General features: G+C 43.0%; 1 protein-coding gene across 1 annotated transcript in view; it reads left to right on the top strand.

Annotated features, from left to right (window-relative positions):
• Positions 1–17,835, top strand: part of LOC139926661 (proproteinase E-like) — a 32,961-nt gene that overhangs the window by 10,316 nt on the left and 4,810 nt on the right. The gene's annotated exons all lie outside the window — the stretch shown is intronic.

The following is a 17,835-nucleotide window of genomic DNA, read 5'->3' as shown; positions in this document are numbered from 1 at the left end:
CAACATTATGTAAACGTGGAACAAACGTTGAGCGGAGAAGCCAAGATGGCAGAGTGATGCTGTGGAAGAGCCTAAAAGTTATGCAGGTCAAGTTAAAGTGAGTGCAGCTGGATTTGCCTCCTCATCGTTTCAATCCAAGTTCATCAGTTCCATGATTGCACTTTTTGCTAATTATTTTCTTGTCCATGATGATTGAGGATAAATGCTTACTGTTGTTTGGATATGCATGTGTATGTATAAATCACAGTGGTTCAGTTGTGACCTGGCTCTCTCCTCCCTCTCCGTGTCCTCTGTATGCCGCCATGCATGCTCTCTGTCCCTTTCTTGCTCCCTCCTTTGCTCTCTCTCCCTCTCTGTCTCTCATCCCTTCCCTCCCTAGTGAGCAGCGTGGTTTGCAGGCAAGTGTGTGATCTGAATTTCAACATCAGTGTCTGTCTACCACCCAGACTGCTGGGATGCTCCTGCCCAGAATTCTTGTTTTCCCTCTCCCTGACTGCCTCCCTGTTGATGTTTTTTCCCCCCTCATCTCTAAGCTGGCAGTGCAATCACAGAGCTGGCATTGATTGAGACAAAATTAAATTCCGTTCATCACCTCAATAATTTGTACCAGCTATACCTGTCAAATAAAGGCCAGATATCACTCCCACGGAAAGGCGCTAAGTTTTATGAAGCGGGAGGCACAACATATTGCCATATCTCTTCTGTACACTCATCCTTAAGATAATCTCATGTGCTGTGTGTGACACATGCAGTGCATGTCGGACTCATCAATGAAATTTCACCGCTGACTGACTCCGGTTTCTTCCGCTGCTGTCATGGGAACAAAAGCCCCGTCTGAATTGCTGGGGGATTCTGGGCTTATGAAATGTTCAAGGCAAGGTGTTCATTTTGCTCTGCTCTTAACTGGATTTAGTGATCACAGTCTAGGAATACTTAAAAAAAAAAGGTGTTCCCTCAGAGATGTGTCGTAAATCTCATTTCTATTGACACTGTACAAATTATATTATGCTGTTGGGAAGTACAATCCGGATGCAGCTTAAAAACTGAAAAGATGTTTGAGCTCATCTCAGCTCGCATGGAACAGATAACACCAGATTAGTAACTTTAAGCCTTCATATTTGGCAAGGCCTCACTCTCAGCAATGGGTAACTATAAACATACACAGGCAAATCTAGAAGAATCCATGTAGTCTTAAAGGTATGATCATTTTCCTTTTTAATCTATGGAATTAATCGCATGGTCAAGCAAGGCTCCATCTTAGCCATTCATATCCATCCTTTTCATTTTACATTCATTCATTCATTCATTTTACATCAATTTTAAAAGGATTTCAATCGTTCTCATATGTTTTAACAGGACAAATTGGTCCAAATGGAAAATCTCCCTTATTTTTCTATTTCTCTGTTGATGGATGTGTTTTCATCATCATGAGTCATGCCCGTATTAATTTATGCAAATGACAACGTGAGTGTCCTACCTGTGCTTGATGTTGGTGTCTGATAATGACTTTGTTGAGTTCCAAATGTTAATTTTTTTTATTGGGTAGTTCAGCAGAGTATCAACAAAGACACAAAACAACATGTGACATATGTTATAAGATGTTGAGACAGGATATTATTCTTAATCTGTCGTTCCACCGAATCCCTTGCTGTAACTGTCCTTATAGTCCCCACACACACTGGAATTATACCTTCCTTGGGCCCTTCTGTGGTTCAAATTGTTGTTCAGGAGCGCTGACTAATTACAATAATTGGCGAGTAATTGTTTTGTGTGTGTGTGTGTGTGTGTGTGTTAGATATTGCTACTGTCAGATGAGAGTGTTGTTGTGTCTGTGGTATCTCCAAAAAGTCAGTTTTTCAGGAAGACAGAAGCAAGTGCTGCTGGGATACATTAAATATAATATCTAAATAATGATTGGAAGGTGGATTTTGGCAATAGGGTTTTCGGTTGAATCCAAACAAAAACAAAATAGTTTCACATTTGCAAACCATGAATTTTTGAAAATGTAAAATGGGTTTTGATTTGAAAAGATTTCATGAAACCCTAATGTCATGAAACTTTATGAGCACACAATCACCATGTTAGTTTTAAATTCATAAAAAAAAGGAATGAAAAAGAAAAACACCAAAACTAGACTTACACAGTTTTCATGCTACAGCACCGATATTGACTTCGTAGTCTTATATATGGTATTATGTGAATTGAAGCAACTGCTATGAAACCATTGTTCCCATTTAGTTATTTTTTATTTTATTTTAGCAGCACAGATTTAAGATCAGCAGCACAGATTTAAGAGGAAAAGTATTGTAGCTTCTGGTGTGAGGATGCAGTGAGAAGCAAAAATGTGAGAAAGTAAGAAAAACAATGTCTCCCTCCAGTCTCCACTGTTCTCATTGAAATGCATCTCAGCGGAGCTCCTGTGCCCGCTCCTGTTACAGTAGCCCCTGCAGCCTATACAAGCCCCATAGAGACACATAGTATCATCAGCAGTAACAGCAGCAGCCTACTACACCGCAGCCCCAGGCTGGAGAGACACATCAGCGTCTGGAATGGGATCATGGAGCATCAGTTATACATCTTCACTGTGGTGTGAAACAAAAGGATGATGATTTTATTCCCCATAACACCTCCCGAACACCAGTCCTTCTATTTAAGGGGGATGTATTCAAGTGCATAAGAGGCGTGTGTGTGTGTGTGTTTGTGTGTGCGTGTGTGTGTGTGTGTGTGAGAGTGTGTGTGCCATTTATAGGGTTTGACCAATCTGGGTTGGCCCAACACTGAGTGGCCAATATCTAAAATTGGTAACGCTTTATTTTACAGCCCGCTAATTACGGTGTAACTTGTTTGTAATTATGGGGTATTAATAAAATAACAATGCTGTAGTCACAGGGTAACAAAACAAGAAGTCCGGGAATTAAGGGGTAACAATTTTGTAATTATGACAGACTTATAAGGTAGTTATGGTGTAACTATTTTCATAATTACTGCATACTTAAAAAATAATTACAGGGTACAATAACGTAATTAGGGGGGCAAAACAAATGTTATCGGTGCTTAAAGGTTCATGCACTGGAAAAAGGCCATTGTAAAGTGCTACCCATGTTTCTATTAACTACATGGGTTGATGCACAGGTTGTTTTGGAAAAAAGAAATTCTACACCTGAAAAGCTGAATTGACGATGAATAACTTTTCTTTTTAATTTCCTAATGTATCCCCTCAGATATGATAGTAGGTAGTAGTAATAGGTAATAGTAATATATAGCAGTAATAGTAGTAGGTAGTAGTAAAATTAGAGTGAGCTAACTTGTGGCTTAAAACAGTTGAAAGTGCAATCGGAATTTGCAGTTAAATATATGTTTTCCACATAAAAAATACGGTATCTTAATACAAATTCCAAATATTCAGTTATGTGTGTTTTAATCATGTGTAGTTTATAAACCATGTACGAAGCAAGACATCTCTGTCATCAAAGTCTACTGGGACCTGAGCTTCATCTGATGAATCATAATGCAGCTGGACAGAATGCAACACAGTTCATAGAATTTAGAGTGTCAGTGTCATAAAGGAGCGATTGACCTGAACACAAACAGACAGTTTCATCTCTGATCGGTGTTCACCTGCACATTGAGAGAGAAAACTCATGTTGCATTCACTTGGAGAAACATCAACAATATCTACCTTTTAGAAAGGAAAACATGGAGAGTGATTTCCATCTTGGTAAGCCACATGTATTTATAATTTTATTATTTAACAGGAAAATATTAGTACAGAGGATTTTGCTGAACAAACAAGAGACAGTCAGGAAAGACTAGTTGTTTGTGTTGAAGGATTTGCATTAGCGTCCAGTTCTTCCTTAGTTTGATTTACATTGTAAATTGACAGTTAGATTTGTTGTTGAAACAAAACTATGATGAAAGGCATAAGATGAAGCTATGATGAAGCATGCTGACCTTGAATGAAGCTCCATCAGGTGGCCTCATGGTTATTTGATTATTAAGATGTTGCCATTGCATTTCTTTCAGCATCAATGCAAATGGTCGCTTGACTCAATGCCCTGAATGACGATCGCTATGAAAACATCAACTGCATGTTTGCGAAAGTCCTGAAGAAGGAGCATTACCTTTATGCTGAAGCCTCTAGTTTCTCTGGAGTTCCTGCTGAGCTCGACTGTGACCTTTCACCTGTTGGTCTCGGCTCCAAACCTGCTTGTGGATTTGAGAGCCTCAATATATGGGAACCAATAGTCAGCACAGCTTCATCAGCATACAAACTTCTCTTGGATATGGACAAAGGAGACCTTCCTCCCACAGAGAAAGAGTCTCCTCTCATGACCGAAGACACAGTGTTAGGTAATGCTGGAGCATCCATCCACCCAGCTCAGCATGTTGAGGCTCAATCCAACCTGCTCCGCCTTGTTGAGGCTCCATCCCATGAGGCTCAAATGACTGATGACTTCAAAATCATTGAGAGGTTGAGGCTGCTTCAACGCTCCCCCTTTGGTTTTGATGATGACTACCACCTGGAGACAGTTGGAAAGAGATACCTCTTTGCTCCCCCACATGACACATCTGGATTTGTGTCTGACTGCTGCTCACCCTGTGGATCCACTCTGAGCTGCCTGGATGAGTGGGAGCCACTGGTCAAATCCCACTTTGACTCAAAGAAGAAGGGATTTGGTGAGGATCTCCTCTACACTTCATCACATCTCTCTAGATTTGCAGTTGACTGCTCCCCACAGCATGGGCCGACTCTGGACCAGCTTGACAAATGGGAACCTGTTGTCAGCAGCACTGATTCTCACCTGATGCAGTTCCTCTCAGTCCTCCTGGAGGAGGAGGAACTTTGTGAAAAGCACATCTATGCTTCCACAACAGTGAGTTCTACATTTATGGCTGCCTGCGCTGCACACCATGCCCCTACACAAGATCATCTTGATGGATGGGAGCCAATCATCAAAGCTGATTCCAAACTGATACTGTTCCTCCAGGACTTGGAGAAGGAGGAAGAACAATGTCCTTTTATCATCAAGACAGAAACGGTCAACTCTTGTACACAGATTGAGGCCGCTGCTGAAAGCTCTGTCACCGTCCTGCATCAACCTGAATGTTGTGAGGGAACAAAAGTCCTTGTCCTCTCTGCTGGATGTGACAATATCTCCTCCTCAGAGGAAGCTCTCCCCGTCTCTCTTGCTGAATACACCCTGATTCACCTGCTTCAGGAACGATCAACCAACCTGCTTCAGGAGTCCCAGGCTCCAGACATCCAGGTTGAGGTCAAAGCTCCACCAAGCCTTGTGGTTGAAACTGTAAAGGACACCAAGGATCTGTCCAGTCTGACCCTGGAAAAAACACTTCCACCTGTCCGACTGGTCAAACCTACAGGACCTCACAGTTCCAGTGCCAAAGACAGCCTGTCGACAAAACCAAAGAAGAAGAAGTGTGGCTTCTTTTCCTGGCTATCTCGCATATTCCGGAGGAAGAACAAGAAATCTGCTGACAACATGGCTGTAACAGCAGACGCCACTCCAAACAGAAGGAGATGAGCCAAAGCCTTGCTTGACCTCCCTCTCACCTGCAGTCCACTGCTGAACCGCTGTCATCTTCCTATCCACTTTACACAATTGAACAACTGAATCATTTTATTTGAATACATTTATTTGCACACTACTGTTATAGTGTCTTTGCGCATTTCTTCAAAACAAACCTATGGGTAACCTGTAGCCTAAAGCAGTGAAAGTGTAATGGAATTAGTAAATGTTGACCATTCACATTTTCTATTACTAACAGTATAATCAGTATCTATTCTAAATGTGGCTGTTTTTTCACTGAGTCCATTTTGCTTTAATATACCACTTGTTTTCTGTACAAAAAAAAACAAGCACCAATAACATTTGTTTTGTCCCCCCAAATTACGTTATTGTACCCTGTAATTATATTTTAAGTATGCAGTAATTACAAAAATAGTTACACCATAACTACCTTATAAATCTCTCATAATTACAAAATTGTTAACCCTTAATTCCCGGACTTCTTGTTTTGTTACCCTGTCACTACAGCATTGTTATTTTATTAATACCCCATAATTACAAACTAGTTACACTGTAATTAGTGGTCTGTAAAATAAAGCGTTACCTCAAAATTCAATAAAAGGCCTATATCGGTCTTACTGTAGTGCCGTTGTGTACATAGTATCAAGAGGGTCTTCCATGCTTCCTTGCCTTAGCTCCCAACTCTCCGCAGCTAATCAGTCCACATATCTCAGTGCTTAAATTCTTCCATGTCCTTTATCTCCTCACAATCTCTTGTCTGTTTTTCCCTCAGCTGTTGGCGAAAGATAGAATTTAAATATGCTCTTTATCATGTGATCAGCCTCTATAGACAGCATCACATTGATTCCTTTATTTCACTACAAAAACATGCTATCTCTATTTCTTTCTCTCCCTCTCTCTCTCTCTCTCTCTCTCGCTCTTTCTGTGTGTGTGTGTGTGTCTGTTGGGTGGGGGGATGGTTGGGATGGTTGTATCCTTTCAGTGTGTGTGGGAGTTGTTAGTTCCTTTTTACTCTATTTTGTTGGGAGGTGTTTCATTAAAGAACGTCAACAGTTAAACTCTCTCTTTCTCTCTCCTCACCACTCTCTCTTCCAGCATATTCTATTTGAACAAAATGCCCCTTCTTCTCATTTCATTTCCATTTGCCCCCCTCGTCTCACCTTCCTCTCAGCTCTCTTATCCCCACTAAAATGTTTAAGTTCTCTTCCTATGTTCTTTTCAATGTGTCCGTCTGTCATTGCCAACAGACAGCATGGCCAATTTAATAAGTGAAACAATCTGACAGAAAATGGCACCAGCCAAGATGTACCTGGTTAAGAGGAGATAGCTCAATTCCATGGAGGAATCTGCCAAACATAAACTGAATTCAACAACCTGACTAGACAAAACGATCTCTTCTCATATGAGGAACAGTGAAAATGAGTCTGATTGTAATTCTGAATCATCCAATTATCTAATCATTATTAGTACATGCTACGTGTTCTCTCATCTACAAATTACACCCTTTGTTTCAGAATATGCTCACACGCATTATAATCATTACAATTATCATTATCAGCGGTTTTCAACCTTTACTGGGCTTATTAGTAATGTTTTGGAGGACTTACTACACACAGCAATTATAATGATTATATGATTACATACTGTAGCCATGGCGCACGCCGTGGACCTCAGAGGGAACTTGATCATTTTGAGGACATGGAACAGGACAAGCCGTGATCCTCTTCAGAGCCGATGTTTACTGAAATGCCAGGCAGTTAAACATGTATCGCCTGACATTTCCACTGACCGGTTCAATAGTCAGCAGTCAACAGGGGAGAGGTGACAGTGGTGTTGCCTTTCATGGGAAGTGGCTGTGGTGACATCAGGGGAACAGATTGTGGGTTTACAGTTTACACCTCAGCGCTTGGTCTGGGGGAGTTTGATCCTCCGTCTGTGTTTGGGACTGACTCGCAAATGTACGTCGCTCCTTTCAATCGTTCATGTTTATGCTGGTGCTACAGACTTGACGCCTCCTTAATTTCCACTCCCTCTTTAAGCAGTTTCCAAATAAACATTACTCAGTGTCTTGTTGAATCAGTTTATCCCGTTCCACCTTTTGCACGTTTAATCCTATTGATAGTGATCCATAACGATAATGGTAATGAATCTCTCCTAACCGAGTTACGGAGCAAGGGGATTGAGTGAGCCGTAGGCTGAAAATAGACCCAAAGCGTTCAGTACAGTCCATTATCCCAATGAGATTATAGCAAAGACAGAGTCAATACAGCACAGTACAGACAGACTCTGCAACCAAGCAGTCTGGGATAGAGCAGATACTGTAGTGTGCAGGCTGCTGAAGTCAGAGAAAGGAAAAAGAGTGAAAAATTAAAGAGAAAGAGGTGACTAGCACTGCTGCAGCCCCCACATAGTTGATAAAGGCTACATTTGTCTATCTGCTAAGATGGTAAGGACAGCAGTGTCTATACTGATGTGAACAAAGATGGAGCAATCAATCGAGGGATAGTGGACTGAACAGGCCATTAATCCTTGAAGGGCCAAGGGCATAGCTCAAGTTAGCCAATGGACAACGGTCCCCATAGCAACCATAACAGGAATAAGCAGGGATTCCCTACAATACACTTAACAGTATAACCACCCACCCTGCCGCACGCATGCGCATTCGCACTCACACAAGCTGGAACATACCGACGATCTGGTTTCAGGTGTGCCATTGCTATGCAGTGTGTTTCATGAGGTGCGCTCACTTTAGCCCTATTACAGTGGGAAACAAGGCACAGCCCTCACCCATCATTACTGTAATTGGTTAAATTGCAGCTAGATGTATCTCTCCCCACCTGCAGCCAATTTAGCAATGAGAACATCCTGTGGTGAAAAACCGCTGTACTAGAAAAAAAGATGACAGGTGACTTTTCTCCTGGGTGAAGATGATAAACAGCTATATTTATATGTTCCTCCTACACTGACAGTCTCAGACACACATCGACAGTGCGTGCGCTAACAAAGCTCAAAACACATACACACGTGCAGATGCACACACACATTACACACACACACACACACTCACATTCTCCTCCCACTTGTAGGGCCTCTTCTGGCTCATTGTGAAAGAGAAGAAGAATCTGTAGTGTCCTCACCCCTCCTCTGCCCCGGATTGATTTTATGTAGCGTTCCAAGAGGAGAGCAGGATAATGAGATCACAGCATGCATTTTTCATGGCCAGGATGAAAGCGCAACAGACACAGCTCAGAATCTACATTTCAAATAAACTGCAGCCCACGTCCCTCCCAAAAGAACCTTTGCCTCAGAAAATGAACTCATCCTTCAGTGTTCTGCCTCTAAAGAGGAGACAATAACCTTTACCAATGGCAGGACAAATGGTGAGAGACGCATTCTGTAGAAACCCAAACGTGGTTGGAGATCCTTATTGTGGCGGCCTTTCTTTTGAAATTGCTCCGTTCGCAAATTAAATTAAACTGACAACAAGAAATCTAGAAATCAATTCTGAATGGAAAGATGCAGGGTAGTAAAAACGAAAGTTGCTTTAATAAAGGTGTTTCTTGGACTGCAGTGGCTTTTTATTCACAACACAGCCAATCGTAAGTGAAGAGCCACTGGCAATATTGCCCTCCTGATCCCTACCGAGAAAATGGAACACCACAGGTTTGAGTTAGCAGTGTTTTATGGCTGGAATATTTGCTAACTGCAGAAAGCTGTGTTTCACAAGACTATATCAATGGGTGGAAATTCTGTTCCTCACACAGAGGGGTCTAACCTGAGAGAGCTGCCATCTGCAGGCAGCCCTAAAATAGACTTGCAGCCATTTCCTATGGCTGTGTGACAGTGAGAGGGGAGACAGCACAATAACAGTGATTACATTCTGATAAAGGCAGTAATTTCATTGCGGTAGGCAGGGGCTGCGTTGCCGCTGCGGCGGAGTGTTGTGGAGCACAGCCCATGCAGATGTCTCGATGTAAAGACACAATTCTATACAATGACACATGCTCGGCTCAGTGCTTCTCAAAGGGTAACATACAATGTACAGTTGCTCCTCTATGAAGTAGTCATTTAACACTGTCGGTTCCTGCTAAGTGCATCTCAATCAACCCATTACCTCCGAACCATTAACCGATATCAGAGGCAATCGCATCCGATTAGCATGCTTTTATCTTCCAATCGTGACTCTGCACTGACTTCATGAGCCTGAAGGATGAGTTGACGACTTCCTCTCTAATGGTTCTGAACACCTGTTTGAAAGGTAATACTGGACAGGAATGCATAGAAACAACAGACAGCTCTAATCCCAGTCACTAGACTCTACTGACAGCAGTGAGTGGATTTGACCCTGTTTTGATATTATTAGAACTTATCATTCTGTGATTGCATTTCCCTCAACAGATAAACTCTGCTGCAGGGAGCATGCATTCCACATCACTGAAAAACAGTAATTGCTTTTGAAGAAACTGGTCCAGGCTGTAGTCTTATTGGCTAGTTTTATTTACTACTCAGCTTGATGGGCTGGAATAATCTGTGTGCAGTGTCTCTTTTACTTTGGTAAGCTATTTCTGTTGGTCTGTTTCTACAGAGTTCTGGATATTCTTGCACATATGTCCTTATATCCTGATTGAGTGACAGTTGAACCGTTTGTCATGAAGCAGTGGCTGCAACGCATTTGCATACTGACAGGAAATAAGTCCCACTTTTAATAGCTTGGGGTTTGTGGAAGTAATGGAAATACTGTTCATACCCCTCATCCTCTGAGAATCAGCAAATTACAAGAAGGAGCTGGCAAAACATACACACACACAAACACACACACACACACACACGTAGAGAAGCAATGTTGAACCTCGACAGAACGCCACCAGCTGTTGTGACACTGTGAGAAATGTGCTTCGCTGTGCTGCACTCGTTTCTCACCCCGGCCCGTCAAGCCTTCTGGAGATCAACATTAATGGAAATGCTGAATGTATTATTTATCAAGAGAGAGTTGTTCAACTCATTATTTGGATTGGTAATGTTTAACACTGTACTCTGTGCTTGTCTCTGAAGACGTCTGTCACTGTTTATTGCCCTTTTCTCTCCCCCTCCCTTGCTCTCCACCAGTAAAGCGATAGTTTTCTCAGGTCAGATCATGCCCCGGCAGGGTGTTGGGTGAATGTATGTTCTGTGGATGCACCGGTATGGCTCTGGGTAGAGGCTCTCTCCTGTCTGCTGGATGACAGGGTCACAAAGCTCTGAGTAACAAGCTGTCACAACAAATTTGTGCCAAACACCATTATTCTGTCATGTTTGGACGCGGTGCTTCTCCTTCTTGGTAGCCCAGCCAGGGATTTTGCGGACATAATAGCTCACAGAGACAGGGACAAAAGAGGGAGATATCAAAACAATCTTATAATGAGGCGACTAAAGAAGAGAAGTTGATTATGCGATTGCTAATGGGAGGGTTTTATTTTGGAAGAGGTTATTCATGGTGAAACAAAGTGCAGATTTTACGGCTGTCAGTGTCCAAAGTACCACTAGAGTCATACTCATTTGTAGTGTGGAATCAGGAAGAGAGGTAAACCCAAATCAAATCAAATTAATTAATTCAGTGAGAGCTGTAGTTGGAGCCACACACACACACGCACACACACACACACACACACACACACACGGTTTAGTTTTAATTGTTGCTGTTTAATGTTTTGTTGGTTGTTCTCCTTAGTGCCATATAATGAGTGCTGGGGCATATGGATCCTCTCCTCATCATCATATTGACCCGGCTCTTTCACTGTGTTTACTGACCGGCCTTTGGGGACAGTCTGCTGAATTCTGCTCATTTCACACTACATCACCAATAACTGTCTCCATTCTATTACCATTTTTTTTTTACCCATTTCAATTCAATTTCGAATGCTTCCCCCTGTTTCTGAATGTTCGTTTTGAAAAACTTTTCTCCACAGCAAAATAATGATTCTAGTCTGATTAAGAGGCTATAATACTTTGGGAGGGCACACATCTACAAGTGAGCATTAATTATTGCTCACTGGCCTGTGAATTGCTCAGCTTGCTTGTGCGGTTTCGCCAGCGCCTCGTCACATTCACTTATTATTATAATCCTGCTCAGCTCATCTGTGACAGTCCCCTTGGTCCACTCGTACTCTCAGGACCTCGCTGTCACTGTGCGAGCTTGTCAAAACCTGTTACCCACCATACAATAGGGCAATCAATGGCTGGTGTGCCCTTTTTGAGCCTTGTAGCATGGGACCTTTCAGAAAGACAGGAGCATGAATATTCAACTGTAAAGATGTCGATGACGAACTGGGAGCAGGGGGCTGAGGAGAGGAAGGCAGCGAGATGGATGGGCAGGGGAAAGAGGAGGCCATTTCTTTCTGCTCCTCAATTGAAGACTTGTCAGCGTATGTGTGCATGTGTGTCTATCGGGCCGCTATGAAGCACTGCATGTCTCTGACAAGTCCTGCCGTGTCGCAAGGCAGCTCAGTAGAGTCTCCATGGCAATGGGAGAGCGGGTTGGTTTCTGAGAACCCATGTGGAGATCTCCATTGAGCTGGAGGAGGCCAGAGCACGAGAGGATGATTCACTCACTCAGCAAAGAAAACAAGAACACAGAGGGGCGAGAGAACGCAAGGACAGAGAATATCAGGCTTTTTGAAAAGAGCCATGACTTGTTGAATTCACACATTAAATCACACATTTTTGGATGGCTTCCTGTTCTCCTGCTGGGCTGTTTGAGGCTCTCGCTCTCTGAGATAAGGTGCAGATTTCTGTGGAATGACGCACCCCAGACAGACTCAGGTATCCTGTACTGAGGTTTGTGATGTTTCTATTCACATCACCAAAGAGGAGGCTAGATACGTAATATGAAAAAAATGCTTTGAGCCAATTCAAACTGAATAGGGCTAACCTAGAAAATCTCCTTGCCATGGGAACCAGCCCGTCGGCAGCATACAGAATACTGACATTAACATTGGAGTGACAGAAATAGAACATTTTTTAGCCATTTTTGCAACAGGGGAAAAGAGGGAGATAGGGAGAGAGAGAGAGCTAGACAGGCAGAAAGAGGGGGAGAAAAGAAAGAAAGAATGAATCTACTTGCTTGAATGCCTGCCTGGTCTTTTATGCCTTAGACCCTCTCTTTCAGTGTTGTAAATGTTCCTTTCCAGACATTCATAAATCATGCTGTGTTATGAGAGGCCCAGGCCCTCTTCTCAGTCTTTCTCTCTCTCTCTCTCTCTCTCTCTCTCTCTCTCTCTCTCTCTCTCTCTCTCTGTCTGTCTCTCCATCCTCTCTCGCTCCCTCTTCTCCGTGGCCTTGCTTTCAGGTAGAACTCTGTTGCCATGGTGATTTCAATCGCTGTTATTGCTACAGCATGAGGAGGACTCGCTAGCGGAGAGAGAGAAGCGCGTTATATTTACATTCCCGAACATTCACAGTGGCCATCTCTGCCAGCATGTACCCCTCCCTCCTTCAATCCACTTCTCCCATGTGAACATTTGAGATTCACATGGGATCAGATATGAACAATGTAGAGGCTGCACCTTTAAGAATAGCATCAGTACTGAAGAGAGAGACAAATGTGCTTATTGTTATACTGCTTATTGATTTTATTATCGCTATTCAATTTTAGTTAGATGTTTCGGCAATGGTGTTATATATTCAATATATAACACCATTGAATTGAATAGAATATTGACTTGAATTGACCCCTGCAATGGACCGGTGACCTGTCTAGGGTGTCTCTCTGCCTTCTGCCCCAGTGCATGCTGGGATAGGCTCTAACCCCCCGCGACCCTGAAAAGGATTAAGTGGGTAAAGAAAATGAATGAATTGAAGAGAGAGAGAGAGAGAGAGAGAGAGAGAGAGAGAGAGAGAGAGAGAGAGAGAGAGAGAGAGAGAGAGAAACAGAGTGAGAGATCTATCAATAGCGCTCTATGTATTTGTGCTCCACAAGTTATTTTGCATTTTTCCGGCTTTGGGTCATAGCCATGTTACAGCATGATAAGCAACACAGTACTCCCCTAATGATACATAGTATGTAAATCTGCCTGTGTGTCTTATAGCGGGGCTACAGGGTCCAGCACTAAGAGGCAGTGTTGATTTAAGTTGCAGTCTCTCTGTTGGTATAAGGGTTACTGTGTTGATTTACAGGGGTACATCTGCACCCCCCAAGTCAAACACATAGGCAAAGTGCTTTTTCCCTGCCCTGCTCTGCTCTGCAGTGGATGTGTGCGACCTATGGATCCGTGCAGATGTGTTGGGTCAATGTCTTGAGGCAAGCCTTGTGATTGATCCAAACCTCAATAGCTTAGTCAATCTAATTCCATAGTCAACACGATTATGGTTTTGTGAATGGATTAGTTTTCATGTCAAATTCAGAGCTCTATGCAATGTCGCACCACTCTTTATGCTTTCCTGGGTTGTGTATGAATGTGTTCTGAGAGGCACACATATGTATAAAATCAATTCTATTCTTTGTCAGTCCTGTGTGCTTGCCAGTTTCAGCTGGGTGCCGGGGCTTTATGTTATGACTAGCTGTCCGAGTGCAGCAAGGCCATTTTCCTTCTCATAACTCTTTCTTTCGACCAGCCCGCCCCCTATTCATACACACATCCTGACCCCCACCCCCCATTCCCACCACCCCAATTACCCCCCCAAGCTCCCACCAGCTCTCCACATCCCCTTGCATTGAAACGGGCCAGTTGCTATGGCAACCCCATACAGCAGCATATTATTCCCCTTTCAGAATTCAAAAGAGGATCAATTAGTGATGATGTCACTGCGTCAGCGAACCACTCAAATCCTGATCACGATTCCTTCAGAGTGGCCTGCCGGGGGCCTGGTGTGTGTGTGTTTGTGTGTGTGTGTGTGTGTATGTGTGTGCATACGTGCGTGTGTGTGAGTGTGTTATTTGAGGGAAATAGGGATGTGAGAAGAGGGAAACTACAAGGAGAGGAATTATTCTCAGCTTCGGCACCATCTCTTGGAATATGCAGGCAGACCTGAGGTGCCTGAGTCACCACTACACACTGTGTGGGAGGGCTGCATGACAGCAGGATGGGGAATAGAGGGAGAATGAGAGACAGTGACATGCAGCATGAGGGTTAGATGAAAAAGAGAAATCAGAAACATCTGATTTCTCTTTTCTCCAAAGCTATGTGTGCCCTTGAGAGGGACTTCGTAAGAGAAGCTGAAGAGGACAAAACAAGTTAAATCTAGTGCACTCCATGGCACTTCTCCAAGAGTCAAAGTAGCAGAAAAAAATGTGCTGCACTGCAAATATAGACTTTTTCCTGACAGTGCCAAATTGAGATAGTAACCTACCACCTACTTCAATAATCCCGCTGCAACTCTGTCACCTGTCTCCTTCCATATCTCCCATCTTCTAGACCAGAGATAAGCAATAATGTGCCATGGAGGGCCGAGAGTCTGCAGGTTTTCATTCCAACCAAACACTACAGCAGGGGATTTCACTGATTAGCACACCTTCAACCAGAGAGGAGGAACTAATCAGGGAAATCACCTGCTGCAGTCTTTGGCCATTGCCTCTCGCTGCTGATCGTAATGGCTTTCCCCTGGGCACTGATACATGTGTGTTTGGCCTCTCTCACAACACACTGAGGCTTCTGCTTGTTTTTCATTCTCCTGCAGAGCGGTGTGTTCATGTCAGTCAGAGAGAGAGAGAGAGAGAAAGAGAGAGAGAGAGAGAGCATATTTTTAGAGACACTTTTCTAAAGGCCTTCTCCTCCTCCTCCGTTCATGCATCATCACAATTGACACTAAGTGATTATCCTTGTAAAAGGACAAGAAGATTTAGATTCCTGGAAAATTCTGCTGCCAAATTTCGTACATGGGACTGAGCCTTCATTGTGGTGTTCAATGTATTCAGGATGCAACTGTATTCAGGATGTGTGTGATGTGTGATTTATTATAGGCGGTGATCCTGAAAATAAAGGTGAGTTTCCTGTGATTTCCTTTAAAAGGTTTGCTGAACCCAGCCTGGCCTGAAGAGTTAATCATATTGTATTGATTTGTAGGTGTTGCCCATAAGAAAACAAGCTGATGTGCTCATCATATTGAAATGCAAAGCACTACTCTCATCAAAATCATGTACATTTACTGAGACTGGACAAAGTGATGTAAGTCGCTGTCCGTGGTCCTGATCTCTGTGAGTCTGGTGACCCGTGAAACTGACCTTGCCTTTTGTTTGATTGACAGTCCTCATGGCTCATATACCACTAATAACCACACCGCATCCTATTTAATATCAATTTATGTATTCAATCTGGTGCGATTTAACATAACCTGTTTATGTCCAAGATCTATCGTGCAAGATTGGATTTGTGTGTGTGTGTGTGTGTGTGTGTGTGTGTGTGTGTGTGTGTGTGTGTGTGAATTAACTACGTTGAGATGGCTATTACTAACTAGCCTGGCGTCTAATAATTACAGCTGCCCTGTGAACACGGACGGCAATATCTCTCCGCGCAGAGAGCGAGAGAGAGAGAGAGAGAGAGAGAGAGAGAGAGAGAGAGAGAGAGAGAGAGAGAGAGAGAGAGAGAGAGTTAGTTGAAATGCGCGGTGCATTCTTCTGTAGAGGGCGACGTGACCAGCCACAACCATCCGCAGGGCAGCGGAATTGCTTGAAATATCAACAGTGATACCGAACCGAGGAGCCTCATCACGGACGGAGACGAATCTTAATTATTTTCTCCTCCTCTCTGCAAAAACAAATTCGCTTTCTCATTGCTCTGAGGAGTCGAGAGCATTTGGCAAACTGCATTTGGACCTGAAGTTTGGGTGTCCGTGTCTGGGGACACAGGGGAGCCTTGCACCTCGACTGACAGCCCGGTGAGCGTCCTCCCCTGCGGAGCGCGCTGCACCCCTTCTCCAGCCCGGAGGACCCAACTCTAGCCTGTCGATGTTTTTGGAGAATACCGCGACCATGGTAAGACTAGGAAAATAATACATTCGAATTGTAAGATTCTGAAAAAGAAATAGAATATTTTTTTTCCACCAAGCTTCATTTCAATGCATTAATTTGTATGGGCAAATGGGATGTGGCAGAGCCGTGCATCTAGGCTATGGGAGGAGAATGCAAATAAGCATGCTGGGATCTTGCGGCATGTGTCGGCTGGGTTCAGTGTGGGGGTTCCCTACATCCACTGCTCAAAGCGTATATGCAGTTTGCACAATTATGGGAACGGACAATGTTTTGCATCGAATTTGAAAAAGAGAGAAAGAATCGGAAAAGGGAAATCAGAACAAATCAGCCCATTATAAACCCAGCGTGCTTTGATTTGTGTTCACATAATCTCTATTTGACAACCTCTTTTTTTTCTGTGGCTTTTTAATTTGTAACTAGGCTATGTTTTCATGGTTACTACAGTAAATAAAATGTTTTTTATTCAATATAGCATCCTTGGGGCTTTTTCAAAGGGCAACTCTGAAATCCATGGTATTTGACTCCCACTGAAAATGGTAACATTTGTGTAAATGTTGCATTGTCTTTTATGGACCTATCCCCTTTAATATCATAAGGGTATCCAAAGGCCATTAATACAATCATACATGCAATTATAGCATATCTACCATATCCACACACAGTATAGGCCTTTATAATAGCCCAATTGCTCAACAATTATGTAGATTTCACCCATTATTTGATATAAAGCAGTATTTTACCACATATGTTTTGAGTTGTGTCCCTGAACATCCATTTAAATCCAGGCCTGTGGGTTAAAATCTGTGAGTGACCTTGTAATATATCATTCTGTCACTGAATCACAAATGCTGCTTTCTCTCCTCTCCTCCCTGCGGATGGACTGAGTGTTTTGGGGAAGGTTAAAGCAGAATTGAAGAGCCTGTTAATCACAGGCTTCCTTATCCACTTGCTGTATGTTTGACAGTGGTCTGCTTCTTCACCACTGCTCTGACTGCCTTGTGGACATAGCTGGAAAACAAGAATATTTATGGTAAAAAATGGAAAAACATTGCTTTTTGGAAACCATCAAGTTACCACTGATTTACATGCTAATTGTGTGTGCGTTTGCGTGTGTGTATGTGTGTGTGCTCTTGTGCACCTGTGTGTGTTTCTGGTAACGCATTTCTCTCTATCTTGATTACTGCTCATTCTGGGTATTGATTAGTGAAAACAACGGCCATGTTTATTCGTTTACATTTCTGATCACTCAGCTGCAGACTCATTCATAAAGAGAGATGAATGAAACATATCCGCCCTGAATTCTAAATCGGTGCCATGCAGGTGCTCTGCATGCTACCTTGTGAA

The sequence above is a fragment of the Centroberyx gerrardi genome, chromosome 9 (genome assembly GCF_048128805.1).
Source record: "Centroberyx gerrardi isolate f3 chromosome 9, fCenGer3.hap1.cur.20231027, whole genome shotgun sequence".
Taxonomy (NCBI): domain Eukaryota; kingdom Metazoa; phylum Chordata; class Actinopteri; order Beryciformes; family Berycidae; genus Centroberyx; species Centroberyx gerrardi.
The sequence above is the reverse complement of the archived record's forward strand: the minus strand, read 5'-3'. Positions and strand labels throughout refer to the sequence as shown.